Here is a 27,154-nt window from a genome sequence, read left to right as displayed (position 1 = left end):
ATCAACTCAGCTATGTTTATAAGCTGCATAAGCGCGCTATGTTGCCTGCCGTTTGAGACCAAAAAAATACCAAAATAAAAGAAGAATTGACTCCGGACCTACACCAAATGGACTCAGTTCCCCCCCCCCTTGTTCCTTGGTTTTGGAAGTGAATCCTTTCGTCCTTCTTCTCTGAGACGACGGCCATGATACTTCATCCTTTTCTTGTCCTCCAAGATTCTCAAAAACTGTCCCCGAACCCTAGCCTGGGATTTATGTGATCGGGGTGAGTCTGAATTTCAATTAGTTAAATTATTTGTCCTTTTATTGTATTTTGTCTTTCTGTGTAATGTCAACGTTTGTGTTTAGGTTCAATTCTTTTTGATTATTGAAATTGTCGAAACACTCGGCACGAGAAAACCAAAATGGACATGTCAGGGAAAAGTTTGTCCAAGCCTAAAGTTTAGTTTTGTAAATTTCTGATACTTAGCCTTTCAAATTATGTATTTATTTGGTGTACCTACAGAGGGATAAACTTAGTTAAATTCTTTATTATGTCTTCTAAGCGAGAATAGTTGAAAAAAAGAGACTAGTCGTTGACTATCAAGTTTGGTTTTGACATGTCGCAATCTTAACATATTTTGGATTCAAAGACGAAGTAGTGAGGTTAAGGCCTAACAAACTTTTTGTATGTAAATAAATGTCCTGTTTTAGTATTTTTGTTGAATTTCTGTCAAATTAAAAATTGATTTTTGTGTTAAACTAAGATGTTCTAGGATATGGTTGCCTGCAGAATCATGGCAAGTTGAGCACATGGTTGGACCTTATTAGTTTAGGTTATTTTATTACAACCATAGGTTACAGGTATAGTTATTTAGAAAGTGGATCACAGAAATGTTGATTTAAAGGAAGTTTTATATTCAATTTTGAATTTTGTTGGCTGGAATTTGGCTTAGGCCTAGTACTGTAACTTTTTATGGAAACTTGAAAAAAATATAAAAAAAAAAAAATGTAAAATAAATTAGCTCTAGTCAATCTTATGTTTATTAATTACTATTTCTTTGATTTTGTGTAAAAATTCAGTCGATAGTACCTAACCTAACCAAGATGCTTACTAGCTTGCTCACCCCATTGAAGTGCGCAATTACAAGACTGTTTTGCTATCTCCGTTTCGGAGTGAATGAACAATATAATATTGACACTCCAACCTTGGTACCCGGCTAATTTTGCCTTTTGAGTGACTGACCTATTGCCTGTTCACAGAAGTTAGGCCTAGGTAGTGCAGTGCATCGGGTCAAACCATTTTAAGACTGAACTATTAGAACTCTTGTGGTTGACCTCATAGAACAAACATTTAGTGCTACTTAAACCCACATATTTTACCATTGCAACATTCTATTCCCTTTGGGTTGTACAGGGAGCAGTTACGGATCAGAGAGAGCAGTTACGGACCAGAGACGTTATTGGACTTCCAAGATCTGCCTATTGACGACCTCATCGCCGCTGCAGTGTCACTGTAACTGGCCACTGAAGTCTACCCTACCAACCGTTGGACGATCCGACCCTATCGCCATGGAGACTCTGGGCCCGAGATTCGACTGGATGTGAAAGCGATAAGTCCTAGGCCTAAGTTAACTTACTGTGTGCAGGCAAATCTTTCTGTTTCAATTTGAGCCGTCCCATTATCAACAAAATGGAAGACTGAGTGCACCCTGCCCGTTTTGTGGAGTGTTAGGTTAGGTTAGGTTGGACGCTCCGTTTCTGAAGAAGCAACGTAGGTTAAGCAACATTCATCGTAATATTTATATTTATTTGTATCATTGTTTCATTGTGTATTATATTGTGTTTATTCCAGGTGGCCACCTAAATTCATGAAAATGTTGTCTGAAATTTAATCATTTAATTTACTGAAGGAATGTGTTAGGTTCTGGTTAGGCCTAGTGTATGTAGATAGTAACCTGTTTAAAACCCACATTCTAATTTGTTAACTTGTCAGTGTTTATTTAAATCGTTTGTTTCATGTTCCAATATTTTTGAGATCTAATACTCAGTAACTTAAATTGTTTCATGTTTTCGAATATTTGAGATTAGTAAATTTAGAAAATTGTTTCTTGTTTCATTGAAGGGTCTTTACTTGTTATTATTGTCCATGTTTTGAACCACTCGGTACTTGAGAATATTTTTTTTGGTTAAGGAATTGTTTCTGCCTTTTGTACTGATATTAATTGAGTTCGTAAATTTTGAACCACATTTCAATTCCTTGTATTGTCAATAGTTGAATTTTTCTCTAGTAAACTTGTATTTTGTAACTTGTATTTGTATTGAATTATTGATTCCCTTGTTAGTTAAGTCATGTATTTCCCCTTGATAAAATGGATCAGTATCCACACACCTAGGTAGGCCTAACAGAATTCTAGGTTTTTACGCTCACAGTTACCTCTAGATCTTGAGGTTAGGGTACATTTTAGTAATTTTAGATTGTAAGGTGTGTTCATTTTGGTCACGTAAAACTTGTTCTTTTGTCGTATTCGCGTCTTTCGTAATCAGGCTCACCTTTCGGTCACCTAAATACCAGGCAACCGTCCAACCCGCTAGGAATTCCCTTTCCTCATTAATGGAACTCCCCCCTACCCAACGGCAAATGAGGTGGCGCCCTGTGACTACAAGGTGAACTGAATACAAGACTGAAAATACAATTAGGCAACACCCTCGACCCAAACCGACTGACTTGGCAATTCATGTGACTCCCTTTGGGAGGTTACAAATTGGCGCCCAACGTGGGGCCCTTTGGACTATTGAACCTTCTGTAGGAGAATATTGATCTTGGATATTTTCTACTGCATATTTTAAGGCCTATTGGCAATATTTTTAAGGATACTTGAATTTAAGGATCTCTTGTGCATGTTTGGCTTATTATTGATTAGGCCTAAGAATGGATAAAATTAACGCATATAGGTTACGTAAGGAGGAGGTTTCCTATGAACTGAAGATAAGAGGTATCTCAGGTGATGGGGATGCAAATGAATTGCGTAAGCGACTCACACACGCCCTTAATGCTGGTACTCCCATTGAAGAAAAAGTGGTTGCGAGTTTGGTAACAGAAAATGAACTGGATTGCTGTGAAGATAAGTTTTCAGACTTTGAAATCTTTAGTTAAGGCGTACTATGAAGACCTACCAAACGAAGCAGAATATCTTAGAATTTCAACTCGACTTAGTCATCTTCTACAACGAGTCAGCAGGATTCCTATCGATGAAGACAGCGAAGACAACAAAGAAGAAACCTCTAGGAAAGAAGAGCTACTGAAGGATATTAAGGAATTTGTCGATGAATTGTCAAACAAAACAACGAAACCAAACACAGAAGGCCAAGGCCCTTCAGATCCCATGAAACAAGTGCCCGGTCCGGAGAATAAACCAGATGAAATTGCTACCCTAATGTGTGGTGACTTAAAAACTACAGATAATACAAAAACTGAAGAACTGGAGAATCGTAGTGAAACTAAGCCCTTAGGTAGATCCAACTTTCAGAACAGTCAAGAAAAACATCTCAAGGACAAACCAGCACGTTTATCCAAGACAGTACCTGTATTTAAATGGGGGTTAAAGTTTGACAATGAATCAGGTCAGAGCGTAGGTGCGTTTCTAGAAAGAGTAGAGGAACTTAGAAGAGTTCGTGGGTTGAGTGAGGAGGATTTATTTGAATCTGCGGTAGATTTGTTTTCCGGGTCGGCATTGATATGGTACCGTTCAACAATCTCAAGAATTGACTCCTGGCATGCTCTATGCACCGAAATGAAGATTGTGTTTCAGAGTCCTGACTATGATTACATGCTACTTCAAGAGATAATGAGTCGGAATCAAGGGGAAAATGAATCCATAGACATGTATCTTGCAGCGATGGAGGGGCTTTATGGGAGATTGTCAGAGAAACAACCAGAGGTACTAAAGTTGCAGCAAATGATTAAAAACCTAAACCCTTACCTTCAAGAAAAATTGTGCATGTTCAACATCAGAAACCTGGAAGAACTTCGGGATATGGGAAGGAAAGCAGAGTTAGGAAAACTACGAGCAAGTTATCAATCTCAGTCACAACGCTCTAAAGCCTTAGAACCTGACCTAGCTTACAAAGGACACTCAAGATACAAATCAGATTGGAAGACTACAGACACCAAGAAATTATCAGCCTTACAAAATAAACAGACTACCGGAGAATCACACCCAACGATTAAATGCTGGAATTGTTCAAGAGAGGGCCACAGATTTTCAGAATGCAGGAAGGAGAGAGGGAAATTTTGCTATTCTTGTGGAACACCCAATATTCGGAAGCCAGAATGTCCTCGGTGCAATCCTACTAGTCCAAAAAACGCATAAGCTTGGGGGCCGGTAATGAAATTGCTGACTCCCAGGAAATTAATAAAATTCTGAAAATTAGCTATGTCATCACCTCCAGTGAAAATGATCCTAGGCCTTACTTGGATGTCAGGATATTCGGGAAATCAATTAAAGCACTTCTAGATTCCGGTGCCTCGAGCACTGTGTTAGGAAACCAAGGTTTATGGATATTAGACCGATTCCCTGCCAAACTAAAAGAATTTTCATCCAAGGTTGTTGAAACGGCTGATGGTAAACAACATTTAATTAAGGGGAAGATAATCATCCCGATAACCTTAGAAGGGAGAACACGAGAAATTGCCGTGATAGTAGTACCCACTTTACCACAAGGCTTGATCCTAGGCATAGACTTCTGGGAAAGGATGCAACTAGTCACTAATATGGCAGAGAAAACCTGGGAATTCGCTCCAAAATTAAATTCCATGGATGTTAAAGAGGGTCTTCAACCTAAGGAGTACTTATCTAAAAACCAAACCGAAATTTTGCAGAATTTAGTAGAAAAATATTTAGGAGACAACAAAAAGGTGTTAGGCCGCACTGATCTGGTCACCCATGTGATCGATACTGGTGATGCAAAACCAATTAAACAAAGGTATTATGCCGTTTCTCCGGCCAGACAAAAACTTATCAACGAAGAACTAGATAGAATGCTTGAGTTAGGGGTGGTTGAACCCTCCATGAGCGCTTGGTCGAGTCCTGTGATCCTTCTGGACAAGCCTGACGGTTCAAAGCGATTTATAGTAGATTTCCGGAAGGTCAACGAGGTTACCAGAAGAGACGCATACCCACTACCCAGAGTAACTACCATCTTAGACCGTCTGAGAGATGCAAAATATCTAAGCTCTCTCGATATAAAACATGCGTATTGGCAAATCCCACTTGAAGAAGCTAGTAAAGATAAAACCGCTTTTACTATCCCAGGAAGAGGTTTGTTTCAATTCAACACAATGCCATTCGGTCTCCATAATGCGCCTGCCACCTGGCAACGATTTATTGATAATATTTTAGGCCCAACCTTAGAACCTTATGTATTCGTCTACTTAGACGACATTATTGCGGTAACGCCAACATTCGAACTTCATCTACAAGTATTGGAGAATATTTTCAAAAGACTTAAAGAAGCTAAACTGACCCTGAATAGGGACAAGTGTGTGTTATGTCGCCCTGAACTTAAGTATTTAGGCTATATTGTTGACCAGGGTGGTCTTAAGGTAGATCCAGATAAGGTAAAAGCAATATTGGACATCCCGATACCACGGAATCAGAAGGAAGTCAGACAGTTTTGCGGGACGGCCAGTTGGTACCGTAGGTTTATACCTGATTTCGCAACCAGAATACATCCTTTAACAAGCCTTCTACGGAAGAAAGTTCCATTCAAATGGACCGTTGAGGCCCAATCTGCTTTTAGGGATATAAGAGGATGCTTAGTTAAGGCCCCTATTTTGAGCTGTCCAGATTTTGACAAACCTTTCCTCATTTCGTGTGATGCTAGTGGGTTTGGATTAGGCGCTGTTTTAAGCCAAGAATTACCAGAAGGGGAGACAGTGATCGCTTATGCTAGTCGAGCCTTATCGAAAAATGAACAAAAATTCTCTGCTACCGAGAGAGAGTGCCTAGCAGTTGTGTGGGCGGTGGAAAAATTCAGAGCCTATGTGGAAGGTACAACTTTTACTGTCATAACGGACCACTACTCGTTACTATGGCTACATAACCTAAAAGAACCTCAAGGAAGACTTGCACGGTGGGCTTTGCGCCTACAAGCTTTCGACTTCAAGATAGTTCACCGTAAGGGAAAAGAAAATGTGGTTCCAGATTTATTGTCCCGAACATCCAACCCATCAGTTGAAACCCCTAAAAGTTGTGGCTTAGTAATCCCGAACAATATAGAAGATAAATGGTACCTAAAAATGATTGGTCTAGTAAATTCTAGTCCAGAACGTTACCCGGTCTGGCGAACTGACAACCAACGGTTATGGAAATTCCTCCCAAATAATGATAAGTGTGATAGCGAGGAAGATGCGTGGAAATTGGTAATTCCTAAGGAACTGCGGAAAACAGTATTGGTCGAGTGTCATGATCTACCAACAGCTGGCCATCTTGGTTGTTACAAAACCTATCACCGTGTTAAACAAAAATATTATTGGCCTAAGATGCGCACTGATATTATGACCTACATTAGACGCTGTGAAACTTGTCAGAAGGTTAAATATGACCAAACAAAACCCACAGGTTTCATGGGTGTGCGTCGTGGAGTAGACAAACCATGGGAGATGATAAGTATGGACTTGTTAGGCCCTCTGCCGAGATCATCTAAGGGTAATAAATTCATCTTGGTAGTTACAGATATGTTTACGAAATTTGCCTTACTTTTTCCCATACGTGCCGCTACCGCTATTACAGTTGCCAACCTGGTAGAAGAACATGTTTTCCTCTTATTTGGAGTACCTCGTTACATAGTATGTGACAATGGTTCGGAATTCATCGGGAAACCAGTGAAGAAATTAGCAGAACAGTATCGAGTCAAAATGCTATTCAACCCCAGCCGTCATGCACAATCCAACCCTACTGAACGCACTAACAAAACCGTGCTAAGCATGATTCGTGCTTTTGTTCAAGAAGACCATCGTAAATGGGACGTAAATATTGCTCACCTGGCTTTCGCACTAAGGACAGCAGTTAATGAAACTACAGGTTATTCACCGGCCTACTTGAGTTATGGAAGAGAACCTTCAGCCTCCGGGGATGGATATCAACTTCTCAAGAGTCCAGACGAATTAGAAGAATTGCAAGATGTGAACCTACTATCCGAAAAACTAAGAAACCTTCAAAACATATATAAATTTGTTAAGGGTCAACTGGATAAAAGCCACGAGAAAAATGCCCAGCGGTATAACCTACGGCGGAGGGATCTTCAATTAAAAGTAAATGACTTGGTGTGGAAGCGAAATTTCACTCAATCTGATGCGGCTAACTACTACTCCAGTAAACTTACACCCAGATTTGTGGGACCATATAAAGTTGTGGAGAAACTGTCATCTAATGTGTACAAATTGGAGGATCAAGATGGAAAAGCAATTGGGAAGTGGCATATCTCAGACTTAAAGCCTTATATTAATTAATTTCTGGCAGTCAAGAAAATGTGGGACATTTTCTTAAGGAAAGGGGGTATTTGTAACGTTCCGAAGTGGATTCTCCTTTTTATTCAATCCTCTCAACAATGCTGAGACTGATCAACTCAGCTATGTTTATAAGCTGCATAAGCGCGCTATGTTGCCTGCCGTTTGAGACCAAAAAAATACCAAAATAAAAGAAGAATTGACTCCGGACCTACACCAAATGGACTCAGTTCCCCCCCCCCTTGTTCCTTGGTTTTGGAAGTGAATCCTTTCGTCCTTCTTCTCTGAGACGACGGCCATGATACTTCATCCTTTTCTTGTCCTCCAAGATTCTCAAAAACTGTCCCCGAACCCTAGCCTGGGATTTATGTGATCGGGGTGAGTCTGAATTTCAATTAGTTAAATTATTTGTCCTTTTATTGTATTTTGTCTTTCTGTGTAATGTCAACGTTTGTGTTTAGGTTCAATTCTTTTTGATTATTGAAATTGTCGAAACACTCGGCACGAGAAAACCAAAATGGACATGTCAGGGAAAAGTTTGTCCAAGCCTAAAGTTTAGTTTTGTAAATTTCTGATACTTAGCCTTTCAAATTATGTATTTATTTGGTGTACCTACAGAGGGATAAACTTAGTTAAATTCTTTATTATGTCTTCTAAGCGAGAATAGTTGAAAAAAAGAGACTAGTCGTTGACTATCAAGTTTGGTTTTGACATGTCGCAATCTTAACATATTTTGGATTCAAAGACGAAGTAGTGAGGTTAAGGCCTAACAAACTTTTTGTATGTAAATAAATGTCCTGTTTTAGTATTTTTGTTGAATTTCTGTCAAATTAAAAATTGATTTTTGTGTTAAACTAAGATGTTCTAGGATATGGTTGCCTGCAGAATCATGGCAAGTTGAGCACATGGTTGGACCTTATTAGTTTAGGTTATTTTATTACAACCATAGGTTACAGGTATAGTTATTTAGAAAGTGGATCACAGAAATGTTGATTTAAAGGAAGTTTTATATTCAATTTTGAATTTTGTTGGCTGGAATTTGGCTTAGGCCTAGTACTGTAACTTTTGTGGAAACTTGAAAAAAATATAAAAAAAAAAAATGTAAAATAAATTAGCTCTAGTCAATCTTATGTTTATTAATTACTATTTCTTTGATTTTGTGTAAAAATTCAGTCGATAGTACCTAACCTAACCAAGATGCTTACTAGCTTGCTCACCCCATTGAAGTGCGCAATTACAAGACTGTTTTGCTATCTCCGTTTCGGAGTGAATGAACAATATAATATTGACACTCCAACCTTGGTACCCGGCTAATTTTGCCTTTTGAGTGACTGACCTATTGCCTGTTCACAGAAGTTAGGCCTAGGTAGTGCAGTGCATCGGGTCAAACCATTTTAAGACTGAACTATTAGAACTCTTGTGGTTGACCTCATAGAACAAACATTTAGTGCTACTTAAACCCACATATTTTACCATTGCAACATTCTATTCCCTTTGGGTTGTACAGGGAGCAGTTACGGATCAGAGAGAGCAGTTACGGACCAGAGACGTTATTGGACTTCCAAGATCTGCCTATTGACGACCTCATCGCCGCTGCAGTGTCACTGTAACTGGCCACTGAAGTCTACCCTACCAACCGTTGGACGATCCGACCCTATCGCCATGGAGACTCTGGGCCCGAGATTCGACTGGATGTGAAAGCGATAAGTCCTAGGCCTAAGTTAACTTACTGTGTGCAGGCAAATCTTTCTGTTTCAATTTGAGCCGTCCCATTATCAACAAAATGGAAGACTGAGTGCACCCTGCCCGTTTTGTGGAGTGTTAGGTTAGGTTAGGTTGGACGCTCCGTTTCTGAAGAAGCAACGTAGGTTAAGCAACATTCATCGTAATATTTATATTTATTTGTATCATTGTTTCATTGTGTATTATATTGTGTTTATTCCAGGTGGCCACCTAAATTCATGAAAATGTTGTCTGAAATTTAATCATTTAATTTACTGAAGGAATGTGTTAGGTTCTGGTTAGGCCTAGTGTATGTAGATAGTAACCTGTTTAAAACCCACATTCTAATTTGTTAACTTGTCAGTGTTTATTTAAATCGTTTGTTTCATGTTCCAATATTTTTGAGATCTAATACTCAGTAACTTAAATTGTTTCATGTTTTCGAATATTTGAGATTAGTAAATTTAGAAAATTGTTTCTTGTTTCATTGAAGGGTCTTTACTTGTTATTATTGTCCATGTTTTGAACCACTCGGTACTTGAGAATATTTTTTTTGGTTAAGGAATTGTTTCTGCCTTTTGTACTGATATTAATTGAGTTCGTAAATTTTGAACCACATTTCAATTCCTTGTATTGTCAATAGTTGAATTTTTCTCTAGTAAACTTGTATTTTGTAACTTGTATTTGTATTGAATTATTGATTCCCTTGTTAGTTAAGTCATGTATTTCCCCTTGATAAAATGGATCAGTATCCACACACCTAGGTAGGCCTAACAGAATTCTAGGTTTTTACGCTCACAGTTACCTCTAGATCTTGAGGTTAGGGTACATTTTAGTAATTTTAGATTGTAAGGTGTGTTCATTTTGGTCACGTAAAACTTGTTCTTTTGTCGTATTCGCGTCTTTCGTAATCAGGCTCACCTTTCGGTCACCTAAATACCAGGCAACCGTCCAACCCGCTAGGAATTCCCTTTCCTCATTAATGGAACTCCCCCCTACCCAACGGCAAATGAGGTGGCGCCCTGTGACTACAAGGTGAACTGAATACAAGACTGAAAATACAATTAGGCAACACCCTCGACCCAAACCGACTGACTTGGCAATTCATGTGACTCCCTTTGGGAGGTTACAAATTGGCGCCCAACGTGGGGCCCTTTGGACTATTGAACCTTCTGTAGGAGAATATTGATCTTGGATATTTTCTACTGCATATTTTAAGGCCTATTGGCAATATTTTTAAGGATACTTGAATTTAAGGATCTCTTGTGCATGTTTGGCTTATTATTGATTAGGCCTAAGAATGGATAAAATTAACGCATATAGGTTACGTAAGGAGGAGGTTTCCTATGAACTGAAGATAAGAGGTATCTCAGGTGATGGGGATGCAAATGAATTGCGTAAGCGACTCACACACGCCCTTAATGCTGGTACTCCCATTGAAGAAAAAGTGGTTGCGAGTTTGGTAACAGAAAATGAACTGGATTGCTGTGAAGATAAGTTTTCAGACTTTGAAATCTTTAGTTAAGGCGTACTATGAAGACCTACCAAACGAAGCAGAATATCTTAGAATTTCAACTCGACTTAGTCATCTTCTACAACGAGTCAGCAGGATTCCTATCGATGAAGACAGCGAAGACAACAAAGAAGAAACCTCTAGGAAAGAAGAGCTACTGAAGGATATTAAGGAATTTGTCGATGAATTGTCAAACAAAACAACGAAACCAAACACAGAAGGCCAAGGCCCTTCAGATCCCATGAAACAAGTGCCCGGTCCGGAGAATAAACCAGATGAAATTGCTACCCTAATGTGTGGTGACTTAAAAACTACAGATAATACAAAAACTGAAGAACTGGAGAATCGTAGTGAAACTAAGCCCTTAGGTAGATCCAACTTTCAGAACAGTCAAGAAAAACATCTCAAGGACAAACCAGCACGTTTATCCAAGACAGTACCTGTATTTAAATGGGGGTTAAAGTTTGACAATGAATCAGGTCAGAGCGTAGGTGCGTTTCTAGAAAGAGTAGAGGAACTTAGAAGAGCTCGTGGGTTGAGTGAGGAGGATTTATTTGAATCTGCGGTAGATTTGTTTTCCGGGTCGGCATTGATATGGTACCGTTCAACAATCTCAAGAATTGACTCCTGGCATGCTCTATGCACCGAAATGAAGATTGTGTTTCAGAGTCCTGACTATGATTACATGCTACTTCAAGAGATAATGAGTCGGAATCAAGGGGAAAATGAATCCATAGACATGTATCTTGCAGCGATGGAGGGGCTTTATGGGAGATTGTCAGAGAAACAACCAGAGGTACTAAAGTTGCAGCAAATGATTAAAAACCTAAACCCTTACCTTCAAGAAAAATTGTGCATGTTCAACATCAGAAACCTGGAAGAACTTCGGGATATGGGAAGGAAAGCAGAGTTAGGAAAACTACGAGCAAGTTATCAATCTCAGTCACAACGCTCTAAAGCCTTAGAACCTGACCTAGCTTACAAAGGACACTCAAGATACAAATCAGATTGGAAGACTACAGACACCAAGAAATTATCAGCCTTACAAAATAAACAGACTACCGGAGAATCACACCCAACGATTAAATGCTGGAATTGTTCAAGAGAGGGCCACAGATTTTCAGAATGCAGGAAGGAGAGAGGGAAATTTTGCTATTCTTGTGGAACACCCAATATTCGGAAGCCAGAATGTCCTCGGTGCAATCCTACTAGTCCAAAAAACGCATAAGCTTGGGGGCCGGTAATGAAATTGCTGACTCCCAGGAAATTAATAAAATTCTGAAAATTAGCTATGTCATCACCTCCAGTGAAAATGATCCTAGGCCTTACTTGGATGTCAGGATATTCGGGAAATCAATTAAAGCACTTCTAGATTCCGGTGCCTCGAGCACTGTGTTAGGAAACCAAGGTTTATGGATATTAGACCGATTCCCTGCCAAACTAAAAGAATTTTCATCCAAGGTTGTTGAAACGGCTGATGGTAAACAACATTTAATTAAGGGGAAGATAATCATCCCGATAACCTTAGAAGGGAGAACACGAGAAATTGCCGTGATAGTAGTACCCACTTTACCACAAGGCTTGATCCTAGGCATAGACTTCTGGGAAAGGATGCAACTAGTCACTAATATGGCAGAGAAAACCTGGGAATTCGCTCCAAAATTAAATTCCATGGATGTTAAAGAGGGTCTTCAACCTAAGGAGTACTTATCTAAAAACCAAACCGAAATTTTGCAGAATTTAGTAGAAAAATATTTAGGAGACAACAAAAAGGTGTTAGGCCGCACTGATCTGGTCACCCATGTGATCGATACTGGTGATGCAAAACCAATTAAACAAAGGTATTATGCCGTTTCTCCGGCCAGACAAAAACTTATCAACGAAGAACTAGATAGAATGCTTGAGTTAGGGGTGGTTGAACCCTCCATGAGCGCTTGGTCGAGTCCTGTGATCCTTCTGGACAAGCCTGACGGTTCAAAGCGATTTATAGTAGATTTCCGGAAGGTCAACGAGGTTACCAGAAGAGACGCATACCCACTACCCAGAGTAACTACCATCTTAGACCGTCTGAGAGATGCAAAATATCTAAGCTCTCTCGATATAAAACATGCGTATTGGCAAATCCCACTTGAAGAAGCTAGTAAAGATAAAACCGCTTTTACTATCCCAGGAAGAGGTTTGTTTCAATTCAACACAATGCCATTCGGTCTCCATAATGCGCCTGCCACCTGGCAACGATTTATTGATAATATTTTAGGCCCAACCTTAGAACCTTATGTATTCGTCTACTTAGACGACATTATTGCGGTAACGCCAACATTCGAACTTCATCTACAAGTATTGGAGAATATTTTCAAAAGACTTAAAGAAGCTAAACTGACCCTGAATAGGGACAAGTGTGTGTTATGTCGCCCTGAACTTAAGTATTTAGGCTATATTGTTGACCAGGGTGGTCTTAAGGTAGATCCAGATAAGGTAAAAGCAATATTGGACATCCCGATACCACGGAATCAGAAGGAAGTCAGACAGTTTTGCGGGACGGCCAGTTGGTACCGTAGGTTTATACCTGATTTCGCAACCAGAATACATCCTTTAACAAGCCTTCTACGGAAGAAAGTTCCATTCAAATGGACCGTTGAGGCCCAATCTGCTTTTAGGGATATAAGAGGATGCTTAGTTAAGGCCCCTATTTTGAGCTGTCCAGATTTTGACAAACCTTTCCTCATTTCGTGTGATGCTAGTGGGTTTGGATTAGGCGCTGTTTTAAGCCAAGAATTACCAGAAGGGGAGACAGTGATCGCTTATGCTAGTCGAGCCTTATCGAAAAATGAACAAAAATTCTCTGCTACCGAGAGAGAGTGCCTAGCAGTTGTGTGGGCGGTGGAAAAATTCAGAGCCTATGTGGAAGGTACAACTTTTACTGTCATAACGGACCACTACTCGTTACTATGGCTACATAACCTAAAAGAACCTCAAGGAAGACTTGCACGGTGGGCTTTGCGCCTACAAGCTTTCGACTTCAAGATAGTTCACCGTAAGGGAAAAGAAAATGTGGTTCCAGATTTATTGTCCCGAACATCCAACCCATCAGTTGAAACCCCTAAAAGTTGTGGCTTAGTAATCCCGAACAATATAGAAGATAAATGGTACCTAAAAATGATTGGTCTAGTAAATTCTAGTCCAGAACGTTACCCGGTCTGGCGAACTGACAACCAACGGTTATGGAAATTCCTCCCAAATAATGATAAGTGTGATAGCGAGGAAGATGCGTGGAAATTGGTAATTCCTAAGGAACTGCGGAAAACAGTATTGGTCGAGTGTCATGATCTACCAACAGCTGGCCATCTTGGTTGTTACAAAACCTATCACCGTGTTAAACAAAAATATTATTGGCCTAAGATGCGCACTGATATTATGACCTACATTAGACGCTGTGAAACTTGTCAGAAGGTTAAATATGACCAAACAAAACCCACAGGTTTCATGGGTGTGCGTCGTGGAGTAGACAAACCATGGGAGATAATAAGTATGGACTTGTTAGGCCCTCTGCCGAGATCATCTAAGGGTAATAAATTCATCTTGGTAGTTACAGATATGTTTACGAAATTTGCCTTACTTTTTCCCATACGTGCCGCTACCGCTATTACAGTTGCCAACCTGGTAGAAGAACATGTTTTCCTCTTATTTGGAGTACCTCGTTACATAGTATGTGACAATGGTTCGGAATTCATCGGGAAACCAGTGAAGAAATTAGCAGAACAGTATCGAGTCAAAATGCTATTCAACCCCAGCCGTCATGCACAATCCAACCCTACTGAACGCACTAACAAAACCGTGCTAAGCATGATTCGTGCTTTTGTTCAAGAAGACCATCGTAAATGGGACGTAAATATTGCTCACCTGGCTTTCGCACTAAGGACAGCAGTTAATGAAACTACAGGTTATTCACCGGCCTACTTGAGTTATGGAAGAGAACCTTCAGCCTCCGGGGATGGATATCAACTTCTCAAGAGTCCAGACGAATTAGAAGAATTGCAAGATGTGAACCTACTATCCGAAAAACTAAGAAACCTTCAAAACATATATAAATTTGTTAAGGGTCAACTGGATAAAAGCCACGAGAAAAATGCCCAGCGGTATAACCTACGGCGGAGGGATCTTCAATTAAAAGTAAATGACTTGGTGTGGAAGCGAAATTTCACTCAATCTGATGCGGCTAACTACTACTCCAGTAAACTTACACCCAGATTTGTGGGACCATATAAAGTTGTGGAGAAACTGTCATCTAATGTGTACAAATTGGAGGATCAAGATGGAAAAGCAATTGGGAAGTGGCATATCTCAGACTTAAAGCCTTATATTAATTAATTTCTGGCAGTCAAGAAAATGTGGGACATTTTCTTAAGGAAAGGGGGTATTTGTAACGTTCCGAAGTGGATTCTCCTTTTTATTCAATCCTCTCAACAATGCTGAGACTGATCAACTCAGCTATGTTTATAAGCTGCATAAGCGCGCTATGTTGCCTGCCGTTTGAGACCAAAAAAATACCAAAATAAAAGAAGAATTGACTCCGGACCTACACCAAATGGACTCAGTTCCCCCCCCCCCCTTGTTCCTTGGTTTTGGAAGTGAATCCTTTCGTCCTTCTTCTCTGAGACGACGGCCATGATACTTCATCCTTTTCTTGTCCTCCAAGATTCTCAAAAACTGTCCCCGAACCCTAGCCTGGGATTTATGTGATCGGGGTGAGTCTGAATTTCAATTAGTTAAATTATTTGTCCTTTTATTGTATTTTGTCTTTCTGTGTAATGTCAACGTTTGTGTTTAGGTTCAATTCTTTTTGATTATTGAAATTGTCGAAACACTCGGCACGAGAAAACCAAAATGGACATGTCAGGGAAAAGTTTGTCCAAGCCTAAAGTTTAGTTTTGTAAATTTCTGATACTTAGCCTTTCAAATTATGTATTTATTTGGTGTACCTACAGAGGGATAAACTTAGTTAAATTCTTTATTATGTCTTCTAAGCGAGAATAGTTGAAAAAAAGAGACTAGTCGTTGACTATCAAGTTTGGTTTTGACATGTCGCAATCTTAACATATTTTGGATTCAAAGACGAAGTAGTGAGGTTAAGGCCTAACAAACTTTTTGTATGTAAATAAATGTCCTGTTTTAGTATTTTTGTTGAATTTCTGTCAAATTAAAAATTGATTTTTGTGTTAAACTAAGATGTTCTAGGATATGGTTGCCTGCAGAATCATGGCAAGTTGAGCACATGGTTGGACCTTATTAGTTTAGGTTATTTTATTACAACCATAGGTTACAGGTATAGTTATTTAGAAAGTGGATCACAGAAATGTTGATTTAAAGGAAGTTTTATATTCAATTTTGAATTTTGTTGGCTGGAATTTGGCTTAGGCCTAGTACTGTAACTTTTGTGGAAACTTGAAAAAAATATAAAAAAAAAAAATGTAAAATAAATTAGCTCTAGTCAATCTTATGTTTATTAATTACTATTTCTTTGATTTTGTGTAAAAATTCAGTCGATAGTACCTAACCTAACCAAGATGCTTACTAGCTTGCTCACCCCATTGAAGTGCGCAATTACAAGACTGTTTTGCTATCTCCGTTTCGGAGTGAATGAACAATATAATATTGACACTCCAACCTTGGTACCCGGCTAATTTTGCCTTTTGAGTGACTGACCTATTGCCTGTTCACAGAAGTTAGGCCTAGGTAGTGCAGTGCATCGGGTCAAACCATTTTAAGACTGAACTATTAGAACTCTTGTGGTTGACCTCATAGAACAAACATTTAGTGCTACTTAAACCCACATATTTTACCATTGCAACATTCTATTCCCTTTGGGTTGTACAGGGAGCAGTTACGGATCAGAGAGAGCAGTTACGGACCAGAGACGTTATTGGACTTCCAAGATCTGCCTATTGACGACCTCATCGCCGCTGCAGTGTCACTGTAACTGGCCACTGAAGTCTACCCTACCAACCGTTGGACGATCCGACCCTATCGCCATGGAGACTCTGGGCCCGAGATTCGACTGGATGTGAAAGCGATAAGTCCTAGGCCTAAGTTAACTTACTGTGTGCAGGCAAATCTTTCTGTTTCAATTTGAGCCGTCCCATTATCAACAAAATGGAAGACTGAGTGCACCCTGCCCGTTTTGTGGAGTGTTAGGTTAGGTTAGGTTGGACGCTCCGTTTCTGAAGAAGCAACGTAGGTTAAGCAACATTCATCGTAATATTTATATTTATTTGTATCATTGTTTCATTGTGTATTATATTGTGTTTATTCCAGGTGGCCACCTAAATTCATGAAAATGTTGTCTGAAATTTAATCATTTAATTTACTGAAGGAATGTGTTAGGTTCTGGTTAGGCCTAGTGTATGTAGATAGTAACCTGTTTAAAACCCACATTCTAATTTGTTAACTTGTCAGTGTTTATTTAAATCGTTTGTTTCATGTTCCAATATTTTTGAGATCTAATACTCAGTAACTTAAATTGTTTCATGTTTTCGAATATTTGAGATTAGTAAATTTAGAAAATTGTTTCTTGTTTCATTGAAGGGTCTTTACTTGTTATTATTGTCCATGTTTTGAACCACTCGGTACTTGAGAATATTTTTTTTGGTTAAGGAATTGTTTCTGCCTTTTGTACTGATATTAATTGAGTTCGTAAATTTTGAACCACATTTCAATTCCTTGTATTGTCAATAGTTGAATTTTTCTCTAGTAAACTTGTATTTTGTAACTTGTATTTGTATTGAATTATTGATTCCCTTGTTAGTTAAGTCATGTATTTCCCCTTGATAAAATGGATCAGTATCCACACACCTAGGTAGGCCTAACAGAATTCTAGGTTTTTACGCTCACAGTTACCTCTAGATCTTGAGGTTAGGGTACATTTTAGTAATTTTAGATTGTAAGGTGTGTTCATTTTGGTCACGTAAAACTTGTTCTTTTGTCGTATTCGCGTCTTTCGTAATCAGGCTCACCTTTCGGTCACCTAAATACCAGGCAACCGTCCAACCCGCTAGGAATTCCCTTTCCTCATTAATGGAACTCCCCCCTACCCAACGGCAAATGAGGTGGCGCCCTGTGACTACAAGGTGAACTGAATACAAGACTGAAAATACAATTAGGCAACACCCTCGACCCAAACCGACTGACTTGGCAATTCATGTGACTCCCTTTGGGAGGTTACAGTGTACAATCGTGTACAAGCTTGTACAAGTGTGTACAAGGGTGTACAGGTTTGAACAAGGTTGTACAAGTGTGTACAAGGGTGTACAAATGTATACAAGGATGTAAAAGTTTGTACAAGTGTGTACAAGTTTGTACAAGGTTGTACAAGTAAGTACAAGTTTGTACAAGAATGTACAAGTGTGTACAAGGTTTTACAATTGTGTAAAAGGTTGTACAAGTGTGTACAAGGTTGTACAAGTGTGTACAAGCTTGTACAAGTGTGTACAAGGTTGTACAAGTGTGTACAAGGTTGTACAAGTGTGTACAAGCTTGTACAAGTGTGTACAAGGTTGTACAAGTGTGTACAAGGTTGTTCAAGTGTGTACATGTTTGTACAAGTGTGTTTAAGTTTGTACAAGGTTGTACAAATGTGTACAAGGGTGTACAAAAGTGTTCAAGGGTGCACAAGTTTGTACAAGGGTGTACAAGTGTGTACAAGCTTGTACAAGTGTGTACAAGCTTGTACAAGTGTGTACAAGGGTGTACAGGTTTGTACAAGGTTGTACAAGTGTGTACAAGGGTGTACAAGTATGTACAAGAATGTAAAATTTTGTACAAGTGTGTACAAGGGTGTACAAGTGTGTACAAGGTTGTACAAGTGTGTACAAGGTTTTACAATTGTGTACAAGGTTGTACAAGTGTGTACAAGGTTGTACAAATGTGTACGAGGTTGTACAAGTGTGTACAAGGTTGTACAAGTGTGTACAAGGTTGTACAAGTGTGTACAAGGTTGTACAAGTGTACAAAAGTTTGTACAAGTGTGTACAAGTTTGTACAAGTGTGTACAAGTTTGTACAAGGTTGTACAAATGTGTACAAGGGTGTACAAAAGTGTACAAGGGTGTACAGGTTTGTACAAGGTTGTACAAGTGTGTACAAGGGTGTACAAGTATGTACAAGAATGTACAATTTTGTACAAGTGTGTACAAGTTTGTAAAAGGTTGTACAAGTGTGTACAAGGGTGTACAAGTGTGTACAAGGTTGTACAAGTGTGTACAAGGTTGTACAAGTGTGTACAAGCTTGAACAAGTGTGTACAAGGTTGTACAAGTGTGTACAAGGTTGTACAAGTGTGTACAAGGTTGCACAAGTGTGTACAAGAGTGTACAATCGTGTACAAGCTTGTACAAGTGTGTACAAGGGTGTACAGGTTTGTACAAGGTTGTACAAGTGTGTACAAGGTTGTACAAGTGTGTACAAGGGTGTACAAGTTTGTACAAGTGTGTACAAGTTTGTACAAGTGTGTACAAGTTTGTACAAGTTTGTACAAATGTATACAAGGGTGTACAAAAGTGTACAAGGGTGCACAAGTTTGTACAAGGGTGTACAAGTGTGTACAAGCTTGTACAAGTGTGTACAAGCTTGTACAAGTGTGTACAAGGGTGTACAGGTTTGTACAATTTTGTACAAGTGTTTACAAGGGTGTACAAGTATGTACAAGAATGTACAAGTTTGTACAAGTGTGTACAAGTTTGTAAAAGGTTGTACATGTGTGTACAAGGGTGTACAAGTGTGTACAAGGGTGCACAAGTGTGTACAAGGGTGTACAATCGTGTACAAGCTTGTACAAGTGTGTACAAGAGTGTACAGGTTTGTACAAGGTTGTACAAGTGTGTACAAGAATGTACAAATGTATACAAGGATGTAAAAGTTTGTACAAGTGTGTACAAGTTTGTACAAGGTTGTACAAGTAAGTACAAGTTTGTACAAGAATGTACAAGTGTGTACAAGGTTTTACAATTGTGTAAAAGGTTGTACAAGTGTGTACAAGGTTGTACAAGTGTGTACAAGCTTGTACAAGTGTGTACAAGGTTGTACAAGTGTGTACAAGGTTGTACAAGTGTGTACAAGCTTGTACAAGTGTGTACAAGCTTGTACAAGTGTGTACAAGCTTGTACAAGTGTGTACAAGCTTGTACAAGTGTGTACAAGCTTGTACAAGTGTATACAAGGTTGTACAAGTGTGTACAAGGTTGTTCAAGTGTGTACATGTTTGTACAAGTGTGTTTAAGTTTGTACAAGGTTGTACAAATGTGTACAAGGGTGTACAAAAGTGTTCAAGGGTGCACAAGTTTGTACAAGGGTGTACAAGTGTGTACAAGCTTGTACAAGTGTGTACAAGCTTGTACAAGTGTGTACAAGCTTGTACAAGTGTGTACAAGGGTGTACAGGTTTGTACAAGGTTGTACAAGTGTGTACAAGGGTGTACAAGTATGTACAAGAATGTAAAATTTTGTACAAGTGTGTACAAGGGTGTACAAGTGTGTACAAGGTTGTACAAGTGTGTACAAGGTTTTACAATTGTGTACAAGGTTGTACAAGTGTGTACAAGGTTGTACAAGTGTGTACGAGGTTGTACAAGTGTGTACAAGGTTGTACAAGTGTCTACAAGGTTGTACAAGTGTGTACAAGGTTGTACAAGTGTACACAAGTTTGTACAAGTGTGTACAAGTTTGTACAAGTGTGTACAAGTTTGTACAAGGTTGTACAAATGTGTACAAGGGTGTACAAAAGTGTAAAAGGGTGCACAAGTTTGTACAAGGGTGTACAAGTGTGTACAAGCTTGTACAAGTGTGTACAAGCTTGTACAAGTGTGTACAAGGGTGTACAGGTTTGTACAAGGTTGTACAAGTGTGTACAAGGGTGTACAAGTATGTACAAGAATGTACAATTTTGTACAAGTGTGTACAAGTTTGTAAAAGGTTGTACAAGTGTGTACAAGGGTGTACAAGTGTGTACAAGGTTGTACAAGTGTGTACAAGCTTGAACAAGTGTGTACAAGGTTGTACAAGTGTGTACAAGGGTGTACAGGTTTGTACAAGGTTGTACAAGTGTGTACAAGGGTGTACAAATGTATACAAGGATGTAAATTTTGTACAAGTGTGTACAAGTTTGTACAAGGTTGTACAAGGTTGTACAAGTGTGTACAAGGGTGTACAAGTGTGTACAAGGTTGTACAAGTGTGTACAAGCTTGTACAAGTGTGTACAAGGGTGTACAAGTGTGTACAAGGTTGTACAAGTGTGTACAAGCTTGAACAAGTGTGTACAAGGTTGTACAAGTGTGTACAAGGTTGTACAAGGGTGTACAAGTGTGTACAAGCTTGTACAAGTGTGTACAAGCTTGTACAAGTGTGTACAAGGGTGTACAGGTTTGTACAATTTTGTACAAGTGTTTACAAGGGTGTACAAGTATGTACAAGAATGTACAAGTTTGTACAAGTGTGTACAAGTTTGTAAAAGGTTGTACATGTGTGTACAAGGGTGTACAAGTGTGTACAAGGGTGCACAAGTGTGTACAAGGGTGTACAATCGTGTACAAGCTTGTACAAGTGTGTACAAGGGTGTACAGGTTTGTACAAGGTTGTACAAGTGTGTACAAGGGTGTACAAATGTATACAAGGATGTAAAAGTTTGTACAAGTGTGTACAAGTTTGTACAAGGTTGTACAAGTAAGTACAAGTTTGTACAAGAATGTACAAGTGTGTACAAGGTTTTACAATTGTGTAAAAGGTTGTACAAGTGTGTACAAGGTTGTACAAGTGTGTACAAGCTTGTACAAGTGTGTACAAGGTTGTACAAGTGTGTACAAGGTTGTACAAGTGTGTACAAGCTTGTACAAGTGTGTACAAGGTTGTACAAGTGTGTACAAGGTTGTTCAAGTGTGTACATGTTTGTACAAGTGTGTTTAAGTTTGTACAAGGTTGTACAAATGTGTACAAGGACGTACAAAAGTGTTCAAGGGTGCACAAGTTTGTACAAGGGTGTACAAGTGTGTACAAGCTTGTACAAGTGTGTACAAGGGTGTACAGGTTTGTACAAGGTTGTACAAGTGTGTACAAGGGTGTACAAGTATGTACAAGAATGTAAAATTTTGTACAAGTGTGTACAAGGGTGTACAAGTGTGTACAAGGTTGTACAAGTATGTACAAGGTTTTACAATTGTGTACAAGGTTGTACAAGTGTGTACAAGGTTGTACAAGTGTGTACGAGGTTGTACAAGTGTGTACAAGGTTGTACAAGTGTGTACAAGGTTGTACAAGTGTGTACAAGGTTGTACAAGTGTACACAAGTTTGTACAAGTGTGTACAAGTTTGTAAAAGTGTGTACAAGTTTGTAAAAGTGTGTACAAGTTTGTACAAGGTTGTACAAATGTGTACAAGGGTGTACAAAAGTGTACAAGGGTGCACAAGTTTGTACAAGGGTGTACAAGTGTGTACAAGCTTGTACAAGTGTGTACAAGCTTGTACAAGTGTGTACAAGGGTGTACAGGTTTGTACAAGGTTGTACAAGTGTGTACAAGGGTGTACAAGTATGTACAAGAATGTACAATTTTGTACAAGTGTGTACAAGTTTGTAAAAGGTTGTACAAGTGTGTACAAGGGTGTACAAGTGTGTACAAGGTTGTACAAGTGTGTACAAGCTTGAACAAGTGTGTACAAGGTTGTACAAGTGTGTACAAGGTTGTACAAGTGTGTACAAGGTTGTACAAGTGTGTACAAGAGTGTACAATCGTGTACAAGCTTGTACAAGTGTGTACAAGGGTGTACAGGTTTGTACAAGGTTGTACAAGTGTGTACAAGGTTGTACAAGTGTGTACAAGGGTGTACAAGTTTGTACAAGTGTGTACAAGTTTGTACAAGTGTGTACAAGTTTGTACAAGTTTGTACAAATGTATACAAGGGTGTACAAAAGTGTACAAGGGTGCACAAGTTTGTATAAGGGTGTACAAGTGTGTACAAGCTTGTACAAGTGTGTACAAGCTTGTACAAGTGTGTACAAGGGTGTACAGGTTTGTACAATTTGTACAAGTGTTTACAAGGGTGTACAAGTATGTACAAGAATGTACAAGTTTGTACAAGTGTGTACAAGTTTGTAAAAGGTTGTACATGTGTGTACAAGGGTGTACAAGTGTGTACAAGGGTGCACAAGTGTGTACAAGGGTGTACAATCGTGTACAAGCTTGTACAAGTGTGTACAAGGGTGTACAGGTTTGTACAAGGTTGTACAAGTGTGTACAAGGGTGTACAAATGTATACAAGGATGTAAAAGTATGTACAAGTGTGTACAAGTTTGTACAAGGTTGTACAAGTAAGTACAAGTTTGTACAAGAATGTACAAGTGTGTACAAGGTTTTACAATTGTGTAAAAGGTTGTACAAGTGTGTACAAGGTTGTACAAGTGTGTACAAGCTTGTACAAGTGTGTACAAGGTTGTACAAGTGTGTACAAGGTTGTACAAGTGTATACAAGCTTGTACAAGTGTGTACAAGGTTGTACAAGTGTGTACAAGGTTGTTCAAGTGTGTACATGTTTGTACAAGTGTGTTTAAGTTTGTACAAGGTTGTACAAATGTGTACAAGGGTGTACAAAAGTGTTCAAGGGTGCACAAGTTTGTACAAGGGTGTACAAGTGTGTACAAGCTTGTACAAGTGTGTACAAGCTTGTACAAGTGTGTACAAGCTTGTACAAGTGTGTACAAGCTTGTACAAGTGTGTACAAGGGTGTACAAGTTTGTACAAGTGTGTACAAGTTTGTACAAGTGTGTACAAGTTTGTACAAGTGTGTACAAGTTTGTACAAGTTTGTACAAATGTATACAAGGGTGTACAAAAGTGTACAAGGGTGCACAAGTTTGTACAAGGGTGTACAAGTGTGTACAAGCTTGTAGAAGTGTGTACAAGCTTGTACAAGTGTGTACAAGCTTGTACAAGTGTGTACAAGGGTGTACAGGTTTGTACAAGGTTGTACAAGTGTTTACAAGGGTGTACAAGTATGTACAAGAATGTACAAGTTTGTACAAGTGTGTACAAGTTTGTAAAAGGTTGTACAAGTGTGTACAAGGGTGTACAAGTGTGTACAAGGGTGCACAAGTGTGTACAAGGGTGTACAATCGTGTACAAGCTTGTACAAGTGTGTACAAGGGTGTACAGGTTTGTACAAGGTTGTAAAAGTGTGTACAAGGTTGTACAAGTGTGTACAAGGTTGTACAAGTGTGTACAAGCTTGTACAAGTGTGTACAAGGTTGTACAAGTGTGTACAAGGTTGTACAAGTGTGTACAAGCTTGTACAAGTGTGTACAAGGTTTGTACAAGTGTGTACAAGGTTGTTCAAGTGTGTACATGTTTGTACAAGTGTGTTTAAGTCTGTACAAGGTTGTACAAATGTGTACAAGGGTGTACAAAAGTGTTCAAGGGTGCACAAGTTTGTACAAGGGTGTACAAGTGTGTACAAGCTTGTACAAGTGTGTACAAGCTTGTACAAGTGTGTACAAGCTTGTACAAGTGTGTACAAGGGTGTACAGGTTTGTACAAGGTTGTACAAGTGTGTACAAGGGTGTACAAGTATGTACAAGAATGTAAAATTTTGTACAAGTGTGTACAAGGGTGTACAAGTGTGTACAAGGTTGTAAAAGTGTGTACAAGGTTTTACAATTGTGTACAAGGTTGTACAAGTGTGTACAAGGTTGTACAAGTGTGTACGAGGTTGTACAAGTGTGTACAAGGTTGTACAAGTGTGTACAAGGTTGTACAAGTGTGTACAATGTTGTACAAGTGTACACAAGTTTGTACAAGTGTGTACAAGTTTGTACAAGTGTGTACAAGTTTGTACAAGGTTGTACAAATGTGTACAAGGGTGTACAAAAGTGTACAAGGGTGCACAAGTTTGTACAAGGGTGTACAAGTGTGTACAAGCTTGTACAAGTGTGTACAAGCTTGTACAAGTGTGTACAAGGGTGTACAGGTTTGTACAAGGTTGTACAAGTGTGTACAAGGGTGTACAAGTATGTACAAGAATGTACAATTTTGTACAAGTGTGTACAAGTTTGTAAAAGGTTGTACAAGTGTGTACAAGGGTGTACAAGTGTGTACAAGGTTGTACAAGTGTGTACAAGCTTGAACAAGTGTGTACAAGGTTGTACAAGTGTGTACAAGGTTGTACAAGTGTGTACAAGGTTGCACAAGTGTGTACAAGAGTGTACAATCGTGTACAAGCTTGTACAAGTGTGTACAAGGGTGTACAGGTTTGTACAAGGTTGTACAAGTGTGTACAAGGTTGTACAAGTGTGTACAAGGGTGTACAAGTTTGTACAAGTGTGTACAAGTTTGTACAAGTGTGTACAAGTTTGTACAAGTTTGTACAAATGTATACAAGGGTGTACAAAAGTGTACAAGGGTGCACAAGTTTGTACAAGGGTGTACAAGTGTGTACAAGCTTGTACAAGTGTGTACAAGCTTGTACAAGTGTGTACAAGGGTGTACAGGTTTGTACAATTTTGTACAAGTGTTTACAAGGGTGTACAAGTATGTACAAGAATGTACAAGTTTGTACAAGTGTGTACAAGTTTGTAAAAGGTTGTACATGTGTGTACAAGGGTGTACAAGTGTGTACAAGGGTGCACAAGTGTGTACAAGGGTGTACAATCGTGTACAAGCTTGTACAAGTGTGTACAAGGGTGTACAGGTTTGTACAAGGTTGTACAAGTGTGTACAAGGGTGTACAAATGTATACAAGGATGTAAAAGTTTGTACAAGTGTGTACAAGTTTGTACAAGGTTGTACAAGTAAGTACAAGTTTGAACAAGAATGTACAAGTGTGTACAAGGTTTTACAATTGTGTAAAAGGTTGTACAAGTGTGTACAAGGTTGTACAAGTGTGTACAAGCTTGTACAAGTGTGTACAAGGTTGTACAAGTGTGTACAAGGTTGTACAAGTAAGTACAAGCTTGTACAAGTGTGTACAAGGTTGTACAAGTGTGTACAAGGTTGTTCAAGTGTGTACATGTTTGTACAAGTGTGTTTAAGTTTGTACAAGGTTGTACAAATGTGTACAAGGGTGTACAAAAGTGTTCAAGGGTGCACAAGTTTGTACAAGGGTGTACAAGTGTGTACAAGCTTGTACAAGTGTGTACAAGCTTGTACAAGTGTGTACAAGCTTGTACAAGTGTGTACAAGGGTGTACAGGTTTGTACAAGGTTGTACAAGTGTGTACAAGGGTGTACAAGTATGTACAAGAATGTAAAATTTTGTACAAGTGTGTACAAGGGTGTACAAGTGTGTACAAGGTTGTACAAGTGTGTACAAGGTTTTACAATTGTGTACAAGGTTGTACAAGTGTGTACAAGGTTGTACAATCGTGTACAAGCTTGTACAAGTGTGTACAAGGGTGTACAGGTTTGTACAAGGTTGTACAAGTGTGTACAAGGGTGTACAAGTGTGTACAAGGGTGTACAAATGTATACAAGGATGTAAAAGTTTGTACAAGTGTGTACAAGTTTGTACAAGGTTGTACAAGTAAGTACAAGTTTGTACAAGAATGTACAAGTGTGTACAAGGTTTTACAATTGTGTAAAAGGTTGTACAAGTGTGTACAAGGTTGTACAAGTGTGTACAAGCTTGTACAAGTGTGTACAAGGTTGTACAAGTGTGTACAAGGTTGTACAAGTGTGTACAAGGTTGTACAAGTGTGTACAAGCTTGTACAAGTGTGTACAAGGTTGTACAAGTGTGTACAAGGTTGTTCAAGTGTGTACATGTTTGTACAAGTGTGTTTAAGTTTGTACAAGGTTGTACAAATGTGTACAAGGGTGTACAAAAGTGTTCAAGGGTGCACAAGTTTGTACAAGGGTGTACAAGTGTGTACAAGCTTGTACAAGTGTGTACAAGCTTGTACAAGTGTGTACAAGCTTGTACAAGCGTGTACAAGGGTGTACAGGTTTGTACAAGGTTGTACAAGTGTGTACAAGGGTGTACAAGTATGTACAAGAATGTAAAATTTTGTACAAGTGTGTACAAGGGTGTACAAGTGTGTACAAGGTTGTAAAAGTGTGTACAAGGTTTTACAATTGTGTACAAGGTTGTACAAGTGTGTACAAGGTTGTACAAGTGTGTACAAGGTTGTACAAGTGTGTACGAGGTTGTACAAGTGTGTACAAGGTTGTACAAGTGTACACAAGTTTGTACAAGTGTGTACAAGTTTGTACAAGTGTGTACAAGTTTGTACAAGGTTGTACAAATGTGTACAAGGGTGTACAAAAGTGTACAAGGGTGCACAAGTTTGTACAAGGGTGTACAAGTGTGTACAAGCTTGTACAAGTGTGTACAAGCTTGTACAAGTGTGTACAAGGGTGTACAGGTTTGTACAAGGTTGTACAAGTGTGTACAAGGGTGTACAAGTA

Source organism: Macrosteles quadrilineatus, unplaced genomic scaffold (assembly GCF_028750875.1).
Source record: "Macrosteles quadrilineatus isolate MER2022 unplaced genomic scaffold, UCM_ALF_1.0 Scaffold_3__2_contigs__length_128488019, whole genome shotgun sequence".
NCBI classification, from domain to species: Eukaryota; Metazoa; Arthropoda; class Insecta; order Hemiptera; family Cicadellidae; genus Macrosteles; species Macrosteles quadrilineatus.
This window is presented reverse-complemented; position numbering follows the sequence as displayed.